At 41.9% G+C, this 15,298-nt stretch overlaps 1 protein-coding gene across 4 annotated transcripts in view; it reads left to right on the top strand.

Annotated features, from left to right (window-relative positions):
* Window positions 1-15,298, top strand: part of LOC137962099 (squalene synthase 1-like) — an 85,934-nt gene that overhangs the window by 41,182 nt on the left and 29,454 nt on the right. The window lies entirely within an intron of this gene.

Genomic DNA, 15,298 nt, shown 5'->3' with positions numbered 1-15,298 from the left:
GGGTTTCCCTTCAATCCCTCATTGTCACGAACACCCCCCCCCCCCCCCCCCCCCCCCCCCCCCCCCTCTTTTGTGTTGAATTCGACATTATGTTTGGAAGGAGTTAGAAGGGAAGAAAAGAAGAACAAATAGCTTCCACAAAAATGTAGTTATCAGGGAGAAACACCTGTACTGCCATTTTGTATTCACTTAAATGAAAGTAATGGAAAAAAAAAAGCGCCTCCAATCCCCGATATGGAAAGCAATTCAAAAGCTCCTCCCAACATTCAAAGCTGCAACTTCCTTTCACACAGGCAACGGAAGGACCCTCCTCTTTTGGTCGGATGAATGGTGTCGCTCCCGCCCCCTCTCCGTGGATTTCTCGGGGCTCTCTAGAGTGGTGAGGGACCTATCTTGTTCAGTGGCTGATTCTTGGAGAGATCGCTCATGGAGTCTCACGTTTCGCCGGGGACTAAATGATGAAGAAACAACGGCTTGTTGCTCTCCTCTCCAGACTCAGCAGCACTACCATGCGGTTGACAAACTGATATGGCAGCCCAGCATTAATGGCCGATTCACAGTTGCATCCGCCTACTCTCACACTAGAAAACAAGATTACAGCATGCATGAGCACAAGGCAAACCTGGCATGGAAGCTCTCAGCGCCTAGTAAAATCAAATTCTTCGTGTGGACGGCCATCAGGGAACAAATCCTCACCTGTGACAACCTCCATAAAAGAGGTTACACAGCCCCTGATCGCACTTTTCCCCTTTGTGGTGTGTGCGACGAGGCAGTCCAGCATGTTCTCTTACATTGTGACTTTTCTTGGCAAGTGTGGATGAAGATATTTCAGAAGATTGGTCTCCAAATGGGGCTGCATCAGGACCTTTTCGGAACCGTTGAGATGGTTATGGGGATATGCCTTCCTAAGTTGGGCAAGATAATTCTCTGGGCATGCCTTGCGCATGTCCCATGGTGTATATGGCTCGAGCGAAACAACCGGATATTCATCACCAAGGCTAGCAACCTGGATAATATTGCTTCTCAAGCAGTGGGCCTTATCTCAATTTGGCTACATTATGGGAAGGAGTTTGCTTCTCTATCGGGCGTCTCCCTTCGAGAAAATTAGGGTTTGATTGCGCACATGGCGGGCCCCTGTAGGAAACCGGTTATGGCCACATGGCAATGCCTTAGGCTGTCCTGGGCCGGCTGGAGCTGGTGGTGTTTTCAGAGACAGCAGTGGAGACCCTATTCTATCCTATGCAAGGCCGGTGGGTATTGCTGATTCAAATACTGCTGGAGTGTGCTCTTCTATTCGGCCTCCAAATCTTTAAAGAGCAGCTTCATGGCAAGCTGATTAACGGAGGCGACTCAAAGACTGCCATCAGCTGTGTTCAAAAGATAGCTACCCTCCTTGGCGCCACTGGCCAATCACTGATTGTATTGCTGACATTGTGTCATCCATTCATTGTAATTGGAACCTCGTTCCTAGATCAGCCAATTCTTTGGCTGATAAATTGGCTAAATGCGGAACCTCCCAGCAATCTCTCATTGTTTGGGAAGGCTTCCCCTCTTGTAATTTGCTCGTTTGAGTTTTCATAATAAAACTCATCATCATAGTGGCTCAACAGTGCTCGCCAAGATCTATATTCCCGAGGCCACCAACTCGGGATCAATGGCTGACTGATGAGCTTCACCTCCCCTACATACCCAGAATTTTCTACCTCAATCCCAATCCCTGCTTGTTCATTTTGAAACCCAGCAAGAGTCTTCTATGGCCCTTGCTCTCACACCCCACACCCCCTTGGGCATCATTGGGATATCAGAATGGCTCCCCTCAACTCCTTCTAGTCAATTTGGGCAATGGGCTACAGTCCCGGCCTCCCTGCGGAACTATGGCACAATGAGGTTTTCATGAGCATCATCTCGGGGTTTGGCGCCATAATATCTCTGGACCCTCTTACTGAACACTGGCATCATCTCAATGCCTGACTCTGGATCTACATTGAGTTGGCAGATATGGAAGACTTCAGAAATGTGGCTTGAGTCCTGTAGCTAAATCTAGAGATTCTCCACAACCTGTCCGCACATTGAAAGCAGCAACCCCGGTCTCTTCTCCCCAACAAATGTGTCCTAAACCAGCTAGTCTTACAGTTGGCACTGATGCTATTTCACCTGCCTCCTTGATAGTCCCTCCCTCCAGCCTGCCATACCACCTGCCCATCTCAACCCACCTCAGATTTTATCCCAGATAGAATCTATCCCAACCCCCAGATACCTACAGTTGTCATTCACCCTCCCACTTTATCCCTCGAAATAACCACACCCCCTCCACTTTATCCCCCGAAATAACCACACCCCCATTAAAAGCTCCACATGCCTTCCTATAAATCTATCCCACAATCCTCACACCCCTCAAACCACCACTCAGATAATGAACTCCCCCTCTACCACCTCCGAGAAATTTCGACTCCAAAATTCCTTCTCTTCCTCCCCTTGCCACCTACGAGCGCCAGAATAGAGGTTAACCAAGACAACTTCTCCAGGGTGGTCCCAGTGTTACTACTAGATACCCCTGCAATCGGGAGATAGGGGATTTCATCTTTCCAGAGCCGGGTGAAAGAGCTCAGAATTATGTTGCTGCTCTTCAGATAGAACAAAAATTCAACCTAGAAACCTGGGCCCAGATAGTGGAACTTGCCAAGGTGATGGGTACCGTCTACACGGAACCCCTTCGGGGAGATAACCACCTATCTGAGAACAAGAAGAAGACTAGTGATCAATGATCATTCTCTCTTGGAATGTTCGTGGAATTGGATCTGTGCATCGCCGTGCCTCAGTTTGGGACCTCCTTGCCTCTATCAAGGCAAATGTTTCTATTTTTTAAGAAACCAAGGCAGCTTCTCTACCCCTTGGATATATCTGCGAGTTGTGGCCTCTTAAGGAGCTTGGATGGATTTCTATGGATGTGATTGGATCGGCTGGTGGCATTTTGAGGTGCTCGATCGTTGTTGTGACACTTATTCCCTTGGAATCAAGCTGTGAGACAAAGGATCGGGGAACATTTGGTGCCTTGTGGGTGTGTATGGTCCTACTACGCACCATGAGAGACATCTCTTTTGGGATGACCTTTTGAGGACTTGTCAGAGGTGGTCCGTTCCCTTGATGCTTGCGGGGGATTTCAATGTTACCCGTTTCTGCCATGAGAAATCCCCGCCCTCTTTGGAGAATCACTACCTCCATGTGGCTATTTGGAGACTTTATTGGCAGCTGGGATCTTGATGAGGTTACCCTATCTGGGAAGACCTTCACTTGGTCAAATGGTAGACAACCCACTATCCTCTCCAAGCTTGACCGCTTCTTAGCCAACAATGACTAGCTCCAGTTTTACAGCAATGCCACAGACAAAGTTCTCAATTGGGTCGTTTTCGATCATTGGCCGATTTTGGTAGATACCCACTTCGACAGCTGCCCCCCCACCCTTTTTAGATTCAACAATGCTTGGATGGCGGACCCCTCTATCCAGTCCTTCTGGGAGAGGATGGTCGTGGCTGGCCTGAACGGGTGGACTTTCCCAGCCAAGCTCAAGATGCCGAAACCGTTGCTGTGATCTTGGGCCTTTTCATCAGCCGAGAGAGCCTTCGTCCTTTCTCAGATTTCCACTCTTGACTCTAAGGAGAAATCTAGAAACCTCTCTTCCTCGTAAGTAACCCAGAGATATGCCCTCCAAGGGCAAATGTAGTCCTTCGCTCATAGTAAACTCGTGCACTGGAAGCAGCGTGCAAGATTTAAGTGGCTCGTTGAGGGGGATGCCAATACTAAATTCTTCCATGCAGTCGCCTTTGCACAGAGAAGAGCCAACCGCATCACCACACTCAACGTCAATGATGAGATTACCTCGCTTCCTATCATCGATATGGAAATCAATTCAAAAGCTCCTCCCAATATTCAGAGAAGCAACTTCTTTTTGCACGAGCAATGGAAGGGCCCTCCTCTTTCGGTCGGATGAATGGTGCGGCCCCCGCCCCCTCTCCGGGGACTACCCGGGGCTCTCTAGGGTGGTGAGGGACCTCTCTTGCTCAATGGCTGATTCTTAGAGAGATCGCTCATGGAGTCTCACGTTTCGCCGAGGATTAAATGATGAGGAAACTTCAACTTTTTGCTCTCTCCTCTCCAGACTCGGCAGCATTGCTATTCGTGAGCATGCAACTGATAAACTGACATGGAAACCCAACATTAATAGCCGTTTCACAATTGCATCTGCCTACTCTCACATTAGAAAGCAAGATTACAACATGCATGAGCACAAGGCAAACCTGGCATTGAAGCTCTCAGCGCCTAGTAAAATCAAATTCTTGGACAACCATCAGAGAACAGATCCTCACCTCTGACAACCTCCATAAAAGAGGTTACACCAGCCCCCAATCGTACTTGTCCCCTTTGTGGTGTGTGTGACGAGACAGTCTAACATGTTCTCTTACATTGTAATTTTTCTTGGCAAGTTTGGATGAAGATATTTTAGAAGATTGGACTCCAAATGGGGCCACATCAGGACCTTTTCGGCACCTATGAGATGGTTATGGGGATCCACCTTCCTAGGTGGGGCAAGATAATTCTCTTAGTATGCCTTGCGCATGTCCCATGGTGCCTATGGCTCGAGCGAAATAACCAGAGATTCAACTGCAAGGCTAGTACCCCCAGATAATACAACTTCTCAGGCAGTGAGCCTTATCTCAAGTTGGTCACATACTAGGTAGGAGTTTGCCTCTCTATCAGGCGTTTTCCTTCGGGAAAATTGGGGTTTGATCGCGCATATGGTGGGCCCCTACAGGATTCAGGTTATGGCCACCTGGGATCCTCCCCTTTACGACTGCATCAAACTCAATTTTGATGGCAGTGCTTAAGGCTGTCCTGGGCCGGTTGAAGCTGGTGGTGTTTTCAGAGATAGCAGTGGAGACTCTATTCCATCCTATGCTGGGCCGGTGGGTATTGCTGATTCAAATATTGCTGAAGTGAGTGCTCTTCTATTTGGCGTCCAAATCTTTAAAGAGCGGTTTCATGGCAAGCTACTTATCAAAGGAGACTCAAAGACTGTCATCAGCTGGTATTCAAAAGATAGCTCCCTCCCTTGGCGGTACTGGTTAATCACTGATTGTATTGCTGACATTGTGTCATCCATTCATTGTAATTGGAACCTCGTTCCTTGATCAACCAATTCTTTGGCTGATAAATTGGCAAAATTCGGAATTTCGCATCAATCTCTCATTGTTTGGGAAGGCTTTCCCTCTTGTAATTTGCTTGTTTGTGCTCTCTTAATAAAATTCAGCATCATTTAAAAAAAATAAAAAATAAAAATCGTTTGGCTAGATTTCCATCAATATAGGTGCAATACCCAATAGTAGATGCATGATCCACCTTACAACCCACATAATTAGTATCTAAAATCCCTTTAATAGTAAGATATATATATGGTCTATACCATAATCCCTTTTTTTGTGCTTCTTTTAAGTACTTTAAAGACTCGGTAAAAGATATATATATGGTCTATACCATAATCCCTTTTTTTGTGCTTCTTTTAAGTACTTTAAAGACTCGGTACATGGCTTCCAAGTGAACTTGGTTTTTCCATAAATTAACTAATCATACTCAAGACAAATGCAACACCAAGTTTTTTTTTTTTTTTTTGAAATGATGCTGAATTTTATTATGAGAGCTCAAACGAGCTGATTACACGAGGCGAAACCTTCCCAAATAATGAGAGATTGTTGGGAGGTTCCAAATTTTGCCAATTTATCAACCAAAAAATTGGCTGATCTAGGAACGAGGATCCAATTACAATAAATGGATGACACAATGTCAGCAATACAATCAATGATTGGCCAATGGCGCCAAGGAGGGGAGCTTTCTTTTGAACACCAGCTGATGACAACACCAAGTTTATTTACTTCCTCATTAATCAATTTTCCAACCAACCTCCTATACATTATCTAATGATTCCTCCTCGAGCTATCTTCATCATTAAGATCCACACTACTATCCATACTCCATGAGAGTCTCAGTAGGTTTGGCCCCAAGGGATCTGGAAAAATCATGATTTGGGTGAAGGAAGAGGAGAAAATTGAGAAAAAAAAGGACAAAAGAGAAGAACAACTTCCTAAAGATCCTAAATGGTGTCCTTGGGAACTGTGCACGAATTTCCAGACTCCTTAAATAAGTGTTTTGAGTTAAAAATTACAAAAATGCCTCTATACACGTAATAAACCTTAATCTTTTTATATCTTGAAAATTTAACCATTGATATAACTTAACATCCAGAGTAAGATTACCTAAAAAGATTAACCACTGAAGTGGTAAACATTATGCTTTTTACTTCGCCAACAAACCAAGGATGACACAATATTCAAAGGTTGATTTTCTGTCTAGTTTGGACCCTACCTAGTCTGCATTAGAGAAAACCTCTATCTTCATATGATTGTTAAGTCTAAAGGAAAGACCTTTCCTGGTGCTCCTTTCAAATACCTCAAAATTTTTTGTGTAGTTTCCAAGTGTACTTTCCGAGGATGTTTTATAAACTGGCTCACTACACTTACTGCAAAGAAATGTCTGGTCTAGTAATTGTTGCATAAATTAACTTTCCCACTAACCTCCTATACTGTGTTTTGTCATTTAATTCATCATTTTGCTCATCAAGGAGATCATTTTCCACTTCCACTATGGTATCAGCTGGCTTGACTCCCAACAAACCATACTCTTGAAGTATATCTGTGACATACTTACATTGTGTCATCACCACACCTTTGCTTTTCGCCACTTTAATGCCCAGAAAGTATTTCAATGGTCCCAAATCTTTAGTTTGAAAATGTGCAAACAAATGAGACTTGGTATTCTCTATACCAAAAATATCATTCCCAAATAATATAATGTTATCTACATAAACCAAAAGCACGACAGTTCTAGAGGACCTCTTCATCACAAACAAGGAGTGATCACAATGACTCCTCGAGAACTCAATAGATACCACAACCTGGCTGAGTTTTTCAAGCCAAACACATGGATTCTGCTTCAGCCCATAAATCGCCTTCTTAAGTCTGCATACTTTATGTGTCTCCCCATTATCAACATATCATGGAGGTTGTTCCATATATACCTCTTCATCCAAATCACCATATAATAAGGCATTTTTAATGTCCAATTGACATAGGGACCACCCTTGATTCACTGCAACTGAGAGCAAAATACTTACAGACGACAAACGAGCAACAAATGAAAAAATTTAAAACACATCAATACCTAAGGTTCGAGTATTCCCCTTCACAACCAACCAGGCTTTATACCGCTCAATAAAATCGTCTGCATTATACTTGATAGTAAAACCCAGTGGCAACCACCCAGATGGTAGATTTCACATTTGCCAAGTGTCCTGATCTATTAAAGCATCCATTTCAACATCCATAGCTTGCTTTCAACCTCCTGCACCGAATAAGGGATAGTGCAAGTAGAAATGGAAAAAGCAAAATTTTTGTAGGAGTTAGATAAAGACCAAAAGACACAAATTGAGATAACGGATAACGCGTACCTTTACCTTTCCTGACACCCTTCCTGAGTGCAATAGGAAGATGTAGATAATTATCTCCAAGATCTTGAGACAAAGTAGAATCATGGTCCAATGAGAGAGTTGGTGGTGATACTTCTTTCTTTATATACTTGTAATGGTTTCTCGATAGTAACAGCTTGTGCTAGTCCAACGGGCTCATCAATTGGTATAGGGATAACTGGTGCCGGTTCAGGTGAGACAACTTGATCAAAAGGTAAAACACAGAGGAAAAGAACGGTACGTCCTCAAAGAAAGTAATGTTAGCAGATACAAATGTTTTTCTAGTGAACGGGAAGATAACTTATCCTTGGAAGACCCAAATACATGAGCAAAGCAGACACATCCAAACACGCGGGGAGAAATAGCAAATAATGGCGCAGACGACAAAAGAATCTGCATAGGAATTTTTCCTTCTAACACAGACGAGGGATTTTTATTAACCAAGAAATAGGTTGTAAGAACAACATCATCCCAATAAGACTTGGGAACATGCATATGAATCATCATTATCCTAGCTACCTCCAGTAAATTGCGATTCTTACGTTTAGTAACGCCATTTTGTTGAGGGGTAAAGACACACGATGTTTGTTGAATAATTCTCTGCTCTTGACAAAACACCTAGAATTTATGGCTCTTGAACTCGAGGCCATTATCGGTAGGTAAGATACGAAGCGATGCAGCAATTTGATTTTTTATTTCATTGAAGAAAAGTTTGAATGCATCAAAAACCTCAAATTTTTCTTTAAGAAGGTAAATCCAAGTACACCTACTAAAATCATCTATAATGGAAATAAAATACCTATGACCAAATGGCTGGTTTTATGAGATGAAACTGGAAATGAACTTCTGTGATGCTTACCAAGTTGACATGACTCGCACTGAAAAGAAGAACTTGAAGGAAGGTCTAGAAAGACTTGAATCAGTTTTGTTGTAGACGGATGACCTAGCCGCAAGTGTCATTGTAGAGGAGAATATGCGGTATGTAACCCCTGAATGCTATTTTGTCGATGGTTCTCCAGGTAGTATAGCCCATCTCTCTCATGAGCAAAACCAATCGTCTTTCTCATTGCCATATCTTGAAAGACACAATGAGTAGGATAAAAAGTGAGAGAGCAACTCATGGACTTGGCAAACTAACTAACTGACAACAAATTTAAAGGTAACTTAGGAACAAAAAATGCTGACTAAGGAGATGAAAAGGAAGCCGGAGTAACATTGCCTACTCCTTGAACAAGAGAGGTAGAACCATCTGCAAGATTAACATGTTTGACACAAAAACGTTTTTAAATCGAAAAAAATGACAACATACCTGACATGTGTCTGGAGGCTCCCAAGTCAAGAACCCAAGATGGTGACGAGTGAACGTGATAAGCTGCCATAGCTGAGTCAACACTGGTTGAGCTAGGAATTGGGATGGAAGCATGAGCTACAAATATTGAGGTCGAGGCAATAGAGATCTGGGCCATGCACTGAGCAATCTGCACTACTGCTGTATCAATTGTGGCATCTCATCTGGAGCACCCGGTGTAATCAACATAGAAGAATCTACACTCCCACTTCCACTATTAGGAGTTGTAGAATTAGCTATGCAGGGTTCCCAAACATAACCCATCATCTGTCAGAATAATGATTTTTTCTGCCACAATGAACACACTTCCTTTTTGACCTACCATCACCACGTCCTCTATCTCTGCCTGGGCCCTCTCTACCTCTACCTCTAGAGGAATCTATAGGGGCTGATGTAGTGTTGGAAGCATTAAGAGCAATGTCTTCCATTATCTTACCCCCTTTACCTGTTCCAGGTACAATAGTCTTTTCGGTCCTCATAATTCGATTAAAAGTGGTACAGAGAGTAGGAATTTCAGCTGAAGCTAATACTTGGGTTTTAATAGCATCAAATTCAACACCTAAACCATCCATTTTTTTTTGCAACAAGCAACATATGCCAAGACATGTACTATAATATTCTATAATAGTTCGATTTCCTTTTTTGAACCCAAGAAAGTCTATATACAACTCATAAACTCGAGAGAGTTTACTTTCCTTTGCATATAAAGATTATAGAGACAGCTACATAGCCTTTGCTGTCTCACAATTCATCACTTGATTTCTAAGAGTTGAATCAATACTATTGACAATCCATATCATAACCTGATTGTACTCTGCCTCCCAATCATCATCTGGAGGCGTTGTGGGATAATCTCGGATAAACTTCAACTTCTTTCTACCCTTAAGATACATTTTGACATACTTAGCCCAATTAAGACAATTAGACCTTGTCAACTTTTTTGAAGTAATCATGTTGATATCCTTTCCATCAAACCCAAAATTTTCTCTAGCCTAGGTATAAACTTCTCCTGTCTCAATCATAATACTGATATATGATCACACAATAACCAATTTAAGCTTCTAGACAGTTTTTATATTTATAACCAAGGTGGGCCCCACTCACAAAATTAGGGTTAGGGCACAAAAATAGGATATGTGCACTTCAACAATCCAATAACCAGCAATTCACAACTATTTCAACCAATATCATGCAAAAGTAGTAGCAATTAGGGTTGATATCTTGAATTGGGTGATGGCGTAGGCATCTCGCATTGGGTTGGGTGACGCAGTTCTCAAAAAACCCAGTTAGGAACCCAATTAGGGCAATCAAAGTGTATAGAATCCTTCAATAATTCATAAAGACCACTAATCCTAAGGTTATAGTAGAGAAAGGGAGAAAAAAACTTAACTTTGATGAAGTATCATAAATAGTTTTTCTCCTTCCACCAGGTTGGCCTCTTCAAAAATGACAAAAAATTGTAGTAGAATGCTCCCAGCAACGATCTACTACTCTGATACCATGTAAAATCAAGATTTGGATGAAGGAAGAGGAGAAAATTGAGAGAAAAGGGGCAAAAGAGAAGAAAAGCTTTCTGAAGAGCCTGAATGACGTCCTTGAGACATGTGCACGAATTTCCAAACTCCTCAAATAAGTGTTTTGAGTTGCAAATTACAAAAATGCCCCCATACACTTAATGAACCTTAATCTCCTTAACTACACATTCTATGTACATGAAAATTTAACCACTAATATTATTTAATTTGCAGAACAAGATTAGATAATGAAAATTAACCACTGAAGTGGTAAATGACCAAAATACCCCTGGATGGATTTTCTAACGGGATCCATTCTCTTGAAGTATGTTTTTGACACACTTCTTTTCAGACAAGATTATGCCAAACTTACTCTTTGCAACCTCAATTTCAAGAGTAATTTAAGTTCCTCACATCCATGGTATAGAAGAAGTGGTATTTAATATCCACAAATCTTTACTTGTCATTTCTTGATAAAACAATGTCATCAACATTTATGGTTAATGCCACTATTCCAATCTCTTACTTAGTGAGCTATGTACAAATTCAACTACTAGAATCACTTTGTTAAGTTGTTGAACCAAGTTCTGGGGCTTGTTTCACCCCATAAATTGCCTTTGTCAACCTATACACCTTTGTACTCTCAGTTGGAATAACATACCCTAGAAGTTATTGCATAGAAACTTCTTCTTGAAGATCACCATAGAGAAAAGTGTTCTTGATATTAATTTAAATTAGGGCAACCTTGATTCGTTGCAATAAACATAAAGAATATGAATGCCCATAGGGCCACTGGAAAAAAAGGTTTCAAAATAGTCAACTCCATATGTTTGGACGTACTCCTTATCAATCTATTGGGCTTTGTGCCACTAAAAAAAAAAAACCTATTGGGCTTTGTACCTTTCAATAGGTCCATATAGATTTTATGCTTTACAATGTACACATATCGACAACCTACAATTCTTGGATCAGAAGGAGGTTCACATAGCTCCCATGTTTGCCTTGATAACAATGCCCCATTTCTTCATCCATAGAAACATTTCATTTGGGACATTTCAGATCATCCCCCACAAACCTAGGAAGAGAGACTCAAGAAAGTGAAGAAACAAAGGATCTCTATGAGGAAAGAAGATTATCAAGAGATGCATACTTTACTAGAAGGTGACAATTCGAGGCACAAACTCCTTTCCAAAGTAAAATAAGAAAGTCAAGGCCAAACAAATCATGACCTCTTATTGATGGCAATGATCGTGGAAGTGCCATAGAGCCAGAATCACCATTTGTATGGGTTGGATTCTTCTCGACCTCATTTGCACTGCATTGACAGGAAGGAGAGTAGATGAAGGAGGACGTAGATTCACTTGAACAAGCCACTGCAATAGGATTTGAATCACTAAAAACCTGGCAGTAAGGGGAATTCTCAAAAAAAAAAAAAATGTTGCATTTGCAAATATATAGACTTTCTTAGAACTTAGAATATTTGCTCTCTCTAGTGGTTGCTTGGCTAGGCTCCCTTCCTCTTTTTCAAGATATTGGAGCCGCCCTTATCAGATGTTGCTGGTTTCAGATCTCACGCTTTTCCAATTTCAATCCCTTCCCATATTGAGGCTTTGCGTCTCCTTGGATTCCGGTGTAATGAAGCTTGTTGAATAGAAGTTATGGAAGACTCTTACATGACTCTCACACTAAGAAGTCTCACCGAGCCAGAATTAATATGGTAGAGTCTTACAGAAATCTCATAGAAGGTCTCACAGAAGAGTCAGTTTAAAGGTGTTTTAGTTATGTTAGTCTTCTATTTATGTTGAGTTGTTTAATTATGAGGGGACTTATCCTTTAAGTGTTAGACTTTGGGTGTAATTGGGACAAGGATACTTTAATTTTAATTGGACTCTAGCTCTGTTCGACACACCCATACTTTTCCAAAAGAAGAAAGATGGAAGCATGAGGTTATGCATTGACTATTGGGCGTTGAACAAGTTGACGGTAAAGAACAAGTATCCAATTCCCTTCATTGCAGACTTGTTTGATCAACTTCGTCATGGTCGTGTTTTTAGTAAGTTTGAATTGAGGTCGGGCTACTATCAAGTTCAAATCACCGATTGAGATGAGAAGAAGATCATATGTGTAATGAGGTATGGTTCATTTGTGTTTCTAGTCATGCCGTTTGGTTTGACGAATGCACCGACTACTTTTTGTGCTCTTATGAACAAACTCTTCTAGCCTTTTATGGATCAATTTGTAGTCATCTATTTGGACGACTTTGTGGTGTATAGTAGGGACATGGAGGAGCATTTGCATCACTTAAGGAAGGTGTTCGAGGTGTTGTGAAAGAACTCTCTTTTCATCAAAAGAGAAAAATACTCATTTGCCCTATCTGAGGTGTCCTTTTTGGGACATTGGACAAGATATGGATGGACAAGAAGAAGGTGCAAGCAATTGCTGATTGGTGCCTTCCAACCACAGTATTGGAGTTGTGGAGCTTCTTTGGGCTCGTGAACTACTACCGAAGATTCATTAAGGGATTTTCAGCCTTAGTGACTCCATTGACGAATCTTTTGAAGAAGAAACAACAATGGCATTGGTTGAGCAAATGCCAAAAAGAGTACGAGTCCCTCAAAGATGCAGTCACCAAAGAACCAGTCTTGCAGCTAACTGATTTTAGTAAGCCTTTTGAAGTAGCTACTGATGCCTTTAACTTTGCAATTGGTGGTGTTTTAGAACAGGACAAACATCTTATCAATTTCGAGAATTGAAAGCTTAATGAGACAGAGCAACGCTATACCGTTGGAGAATGGGAAATGACGGCCATAGTGCATTGTTTATGCACTTGGCAAAACTTCTTGTTGGGGTCGAGGTTTGGTGGTGTTTTAGAACAGGACAAACATCTTATCGCTTTTGAGAATTGAAAGCTTAATGAGACAGAGCAACGCTATACCGTTGGAGAATGGGAAATGATGGCCATAGTGCAATGTTTACGCACTTGGCGAAACTTCTTGTTGGGGTCGAGGTTTGTAGTGAAGACAGACAACAACGTAGCATCTAGCTACTTCCTTGCTCAAAAGAAGCTTAGCCCAAAGCAAGCTTGATGGCAAGACTTCTTGGCGGAATTCGATATGCAGCTCAAGTACAAATCTGACGCTAACAACAATGTGGTCGACGCTTTATGCTACAAACCTAATTAGCTACACTTAAACTCGAAGCTCTTGCTTCTCTCTGCCAAGTTCATACAACATTGATCGGTCGCATCAAGGTGGGTCTTAGGCAAGACTCACAAGCTCACAATTTGTTGGAGGCTGCCGCTCTTGGAGTTGTGTGTCAATTTTGGTTGAATGAGGGCTTCTTGTGCACAAAAAGGGGGACGACTTTTTGTTCCCAAATACGATGGCCTTCGACATGAGTTGTTGCAGGAATGTCATGACACCAAATGGGCTGGACATCCGGGACAAAAGCGAACACTTGCTCTATTAAAAGGTAATTACTATTTGCTTGGAATGGAGCAAGATGTGGAGGACTATGTTTGTACTTGTCTTATTTGCTAGCAAGATAAGTTGGAAATGCAAAAACTAGGGGGTTTGCTCAAGCTCCTACCTATTCCAAAAAGACTGTGGTAGTCCGTTTCTATGGACTTTATTTCTAGACTCAGAAAAGCTGAAGGCCTTGGTTCCATTATGGCGGCAGAGGACCTATTTTCGAAGTATGGTACGTTTGTGGCTGTATTGGGTGATTGTATGGTGGCGGCAAAAAATTTCATGGCCAATGTGGTGATACATTGGGGAGTGTTGAGAACAATTGTAAGTGATCGAGATCCTCGATTTTCACAAGAAAGTTCCGGACCGAACTCTTCAAAATTCTTGGAACTACCCTTAACTTTTCTACAAGTTTCCATCCCCAAACCGACAAGGTAGACGAAACGGATCAATGCCATATTGGAGGAGTATTTACGACATTTTGTTAATGCTAATCAAAAGAACTGGTTGAAGCTATTTGATGTGGTTTAATTCTCATACAACTTGTAGAAAAGTAAATCCACCAGCCATAGCCCATTCGAGTTGGTGACCAGACAACAACTGCTCATGCCACATAGCATACTTCCGAGCAAGTCTGGGAGGAGCCCAACAGCCTTGCAACTCGGAAAAAGATGGAATGATATTGATCTTGCTCGTGCTTTTTTACATAAAGCAACAAAGAGGATGAAGAAATATAACGATCAGAAGAGATGCCCCTTGGAGTTCAAAGTCGGGGACCTTGTGCTTGTGAAAATCCACTCTGAGCAGTTCCATCTGACTATCACCAGCAACCAATAGGTTGATCTTCGACTATGAACAAAGAACAAAGGCTTGATAAAGAAGTATAAATGACCTTTTCCTATCATCAGAAGGGTCGGCAACATTGCATATCGACTGCAATTACTTGCTTGCCTGCGCATCCACAATGTATTTCATGTAAGTAACTTGAAACCTTATAATGAAAATCCCTTGGGTCCCTCAAGCTCTATCGGACTTTGAGCTCCCATAGATGTGCCACTACTTTTCCTCACAAGGTGGACTACATCATCACTGATTGGGAGGTACGATGTCAGGGCATGCCTCATTATAAGGAATATTTGGTGAAATGGTGAGGCTTACCGGAGAGTGAGGCCACGTTGTAGGCAGATGCTGAACTATGGCAATTCGAAGAGGAGGTTGCAGCTTATTTGCAGAGCAGCGCGACTAGGACGTCTACGTTATGATTTTGGGAGCATGATATGCTGCTGGAAGTGCCACGGACGGACATGTGCACGACTGGGCCAAATATGGGTGCACTAGAAATACCGTCAAAAAGGGCTTCACAAACAGGTATTAGGAAAAAAAGAAGAAGAAGAGA

Source organism: Aristolochia californica, unplaced genomic scaffold, assembly GCF_029961685.1.
Source record: "Aristolochia californica isolate CCGP_79_NKW_82.1479 unplaced genomic scaffold, dmAriCali1.0.hap1 SCAF_4, whole genome shotgun sequence".
NCBI lineage: Eukaryota > Viridiplantae > Streptophyta > Magnoliopsida > Piperales > Aristolochiaceae > Aristolochia > Aristolochia californica.
Note: the sequence above shows the minus strand (reverse complement) of the source record. Positions and strands in the feature narration are given on the sequence as shown.